The 4583-nt window shown below is 57.5% G+C and overlaps 2 non-coding genes across 2 annotated transcripts in view; both read right to left on the reverse strand.

Moving 5' to 3' along the window:
- The window catches only part of LOC142795381 (5.8S ribosomal RNA), a 153-nt gene extending 135 nt beyond the window's left edge, over nucleotides 1-18 (reverse strand). Inside the window, exon 1 of the ribosomal RNA XR_012892985.1 lies at nucleotides 1-18. This exon is cut by the window's left edge and continues 135 nt beyond it. This is a non-coding gene — a ribosomal RNA (5.8S ribosomal RNA).
- Nucleotides 19-1737: 1719 nt separating this feature from the next.
- LOC142795383 (small subunit ribosomal RNA) lies at nucleotides 1738-3552 on the reverse strand. Its single transcript, XR_012892987.1, has one exon. It is a non-coding gene; the product is annotated as a small subunit ribosomal RNA (ribosomal RNA).
- Nucleotides 3553-4583: the final 1031 nt, after the last annotated feature.

The following is a 4583-nucleotide window of genomic DNA, read 5'->3' on the forward strand; positions in this document are numbered from 1 at the left end:
GATCCACCGCTTAGAGTCGTGAAAAAGTGTTTGTTCAATTCCGTACAGTCAAAACCAAACGTTTCTGGCACTCGGCCAAACAGTGGCCAAGAAGGGCGCTTTTCAGCGCACGCTTGGACTCCAAAACTCTGCCGCGCCTTTTTCGGCTGCCGCAAATCGAGCAAACGGTGTGTTTCGGACGGCGTTTCGCTTCCGCTACTTGCGAGTGCTTTCGTGGTCCACCCCTCTATAAATACTCGGGAGGCGTCGAAGCCGGTTCTCCAAGCCGGACCCGTAGGTATCGTTGTGTGCTCGCTCTCATTGGCCCGCCTAACCAGAAAATGCCTGCGGTACACCCATTTGGATAAGAGTGCACGCAGATGCGGGCCTCGACGGCTACACATTTCCTCGGGCGGCCGCCTCCCGGCCTCCGTGGAGCGCGGGATGCACGGTCCCATCGACAAGCCTCTCCCGTTTTTACCGTGGCGTCGCGGTTCACCACGGCGGGCGGGTCGGTCTCCTCCGCATAAAAAGGGGGACCCCCGCTTTTTGTTCCACGAAATCGCACAAGCTTTTTTCGCATCCACGGTTTGCCACCGCACACCAAAATGCCGATCCGGCTGCCTACTTTAGCCAACAGGTGGAGCCAGGCGCGCCGTACTTGCGCGGCACTTCCCACGTCCACCGAAGTCGGTGCCAAGGACCACTTTCGGCGCCGGAGCCGCGTACGAGCCTACTCGAGGCGGAAGAACGAAGCCAGCAAGGGCCTGGCCGCAAGTGCGTTCAATTGTCGGGACGTCCAAGTCCCTCGTTCTTCCGTGCTTCCTCTTTCGGCAAGTCGTTGCGGCACCTTCCCAAAGCGCGCAGACCCGCTAATCGCGACGAGCGCGACGTGGCCGTGCCGCCTTTCCCTCGGCAGCAAGCAAAACGCCTGGCAACGTCGACGCTCCCCTAACCGCGATCTCGCACCGTGTTTCGTGTGGCGAATTCAAAAGCCGGCCGGCGCTGCTGCAACCATTACGGTCGGTACGCATACGCCGCGGAGGGCGGGACGGTCATCGGAGCGTGCGGTTCCTCCATCGAGTACTGCGCACCTCGGCCGTCGCATCGCCGTGCCATGACCGGCCGCGCGTCAACGCGAACCGGTGCCAGCGAGATCCCTCGCCTGCAAGAACCGACCGGCAGCCTCCGTCACCCGAGGACGCGGAGGCGCTTGCCGCGGACGGCGGGACGGTATGCACTGGTGCACAGCGGACCCGTCACATCGCCAGTTCCTTGACCGACCGCCGACGCTTGTGCCGTTCCTCTCGTACTTGGCAGTCGCCGCGCGATTGTCGGGTCTCGTTCTTGCACGCTCGAACGGTCGGGAGGGCACTCGGCTGGCGTTTCGGGAACGCGCAGCCTCGCCTTCTACCGACGTAACCACGACTCGCCGTTCGCGCTCCGCCGCTCCTGTTTACAGTACTAGGCGGTCCCGCAGCGGTCGGGTCGCGCATTTCGAGCGCTTCGAGCCACGGTGCAGTGGCGGGTCGAAAGCCGACCTATGAGTGCGTTGCGCCGTTTGTACCCGCGTCCGCCACCTGGCCGACCGTCCAAGGTCGCGGTGTTGGCGTCCGCTGGGCGCAACAATTTGTCACGGGGTGCCGCTCCACATTCAGGCAGCCCCGTGGGGAAAAGCCGACCCCGCGTCCAAACGGGGTCAGCGGCAGAAAGTGTCGGGCGCAGACGCAGCTGAGGCGCTCACCCTTCACAATCCGTTAATGATCCTTCCGCAGGTTCACCTACGGAAACCTTGTTACGACTTTTACTTCCTCTAAATGATCAAGTTTGGTCATCTTTCCAACAGACCGGCGCAACCGAAAGGCCGCGCCGGACATCGGTCCGAAGACCTCACTAAATCATTCAATCGGTAGTAGCGACGGGCGGTGTGTACAAAGGGCAGGGACGTAATCAACGCGAGCTTATGACTCGCGCTTACTGGGAATTCCTCGTTCAAGGGGAACAATTGCAAGCCCCTATCCCAATCACGAAAGAAGTTCCACGGGTTACCCAGTCTTTTCAGACAGGGATAAAGACACGCTGCTTCCTTCAGTGTAGCGCGCGTGCGGCCCCGGACATCTAAGGGCATCACAGACCTGTTATTGCTCTGTTTCGTGCGGCTAGGAGCCGCTTGTCCCTCTAAGAAGGTTGTAAGGTGCTGGGAACCCCGCACCTATTTAATAGGCTAGAGTCTCGTTCGTTATCGGAATTAACCAGACAAATCGCTCCACCAACTAAGAACGGCCATGCACCACCATCCACCGAATCAAGAAAGAGCTCTCAATCTGTCAATCCTCCCAGTGTCCGGGCCGGGTAAGTTTTCCCGTGTTGAGTCAAATTAAGCCGCAGGCTCCACTCCTGGTGGTGCCCTTCCGTCAATTCCTTTAAGTTTCAGCTTTGCAACCATACTTCCCCCGGAACCCAAATACTTTGGTTTCCCGGAAGCTGCCCGCCGAGTCATTTGAGTAACTCAGGCGGATCGCTGGTTGGCATCGTTTATGGTCAGAACTAGGGCGGTATCTGATCGCCTTCGAACCTCTGACTTTCGTTCTTGATCAATGAAAACATTCTTGGCAAATGCTTTCGCAGTAGTTCGTCTTGCGACGGTCCAAGAATTTCACCTCTAGCGCCGCAATACGAATGCCCCCGTCCGTCCCTCTTAATCATTACCTCGTATTCCAAAAACCAACAGAACAGAAACGAGGTCTTGTTCTATTATTCCATGCAAGTTTATTCAGGCGACTCGCCTGCGTTGAGCACTCTAATTTTTTCAAAGTAAAAGCACCGGCCATCTCGAGGCACACAATGAAGTGCACCAAGAAAGAACCGGCATGATGTTCAGTCCGAGCCGTCGCATCGGGTAGATGCACTACTCGTCTGGAACTGAGATCCAACTACGAGCTTTTTAACCGCAGCAGCTTTAGTATACGCTATTGGAGCTGGAATTACCGCGGCTGCTGGCACCAGACTTGCCCTCCAATTGATCCTCGTTAAAGGATTTAGAGTGTACTCATTTCAATTACGGGGCCTCAAAAGAGTCCCGTATTGTTATTTTTCGTCACTACCTCCCCGTGCCGGGAGTGGGTAATTTGCGCGCCTGCTGCCTTCCTTGGATGTGGTAGCCGTTTCTCAGGCTCCCTCTCCGGAATCGAACCCTGATTCTCCGTTACCCGTAACAACCATGGTAAGCAAGTAACCTACCATCGAAAGTTGATAAGGCAGACACTTGAAAGAAACGTCGCCGGCTCGTGGCCATGCGATCAGCACAAAGTTATCCAGAGTCACCACACAATACGGGCCGAAACCCGATCGATCTTGGTCTAATAAAAGCACCCGTTACCCAAAGGGCTCCAGGCTCACTGCATGTATTAGCTCTAGAATTGCCACAGTTATCCAAGTAGGAAGAAACGATCTAAGGAACCATAACTGATTTAATGAGCCATTCGCGGTTTCGCCTTATTTCGGCATGTACTTAGACATGCATGGCTTAATCTTTGAGACAAGCATATGATTACTGGCAGGATCAACCAGGTAATCGTTCGACTGCGCGTCCGTCCTCGCCCTCGGCGGGCCGGACGCAGTCTGTGTGCGGCGGAGGCCACCTTCAGGCGCCCCAACACGCTTATTTTGCACTCCGAGATGACGGCGTTCGAGCTCGCTACGGCACAACCTTCCCGAAAGACGAGTGGGAGCCGTGCGGCAAGAAGCACGTTCATGCTCGCTCTTTTTCGTTGCATCGACTCGGTCGCGCCGTGCGGGTTGCCCAAGCCCGCTGCACTGTCGGTGGACCGGCCGGAACTAGCAACGGAGCCGAGACTGCAAAGCCGCCAGACGACGGGTCACGCCCGCGTCTTCGGCGCTTTCGCATCTGAATCGCCCCGAGGACGACACGGAACACACCTCGATATCGTGGTAAAACGGCACCGTCCGACAACCAGCCCCTAACGCATCAAGCGGATGAGGCTGCAGACGACTGCCGTGGATTCCCCTGGAGCAGACCCGAGGACACGCTTGACGAGGCCGAAGCCCGCCGCATATCAGACACCCGGTCGCTTTCCGCGTACGCCGCTCACGAGAACCCCACATAATAGCAGCGATAAGTACCCAGACCTCCTTGGGCCCTAATACGAGCGTACTCGAGAAAATTTCACCGCGGGTGTGCCCCGAAACGTGTGGCATGTTGAGCGTGCCACAAGTCTACGTCGCTCTCAAACCCGCCGAGGTCGTAGAATTTGCGACCCTACTCACGAAATTCCCACCGAGGATACGGCCGCAACGTACCGCACCTTGGGTAGGCCACGAGTTTGTGCAACACTACGCTGACGGCACAGCACCGAGGTCGTGCGCGCACGCACGGGAAAATTCCGCCGCGGTTTCTGCCGAAAACGTGAGGCAACCACGACTCTCCGCAAGTTCGCGTCGACTGCGAAAGACCGAAGTCGTGAACGACGTGTCCGCTACTCGCCGCCGACACGCTGGACACCAAACGTACAACGACTCGACGGCGTCGTAGAGGCCCACGACGCGGTTTTCCTTAACGACGTCTCGGCGTGCACCGACAGGTT

The sequence above is a fragment of the Rhipicephalus microplus genome, unplaced genomic scaffold (assembly GCF_043290135.1).
Source record: "Rhipicephalus microplus isolate Deutch F79 unplaced genomic scaffold, USDA_Rmic scaffold_642, whole genome shotgun sequence".
Taxonomy (NCBI): domain Eukaryota; kingdom Metazoa; phylum Arthropoda; class Arachnida; order Ixodida; family Ixodidae; genus Rhipicephalus; species Rhipicephalus microplus.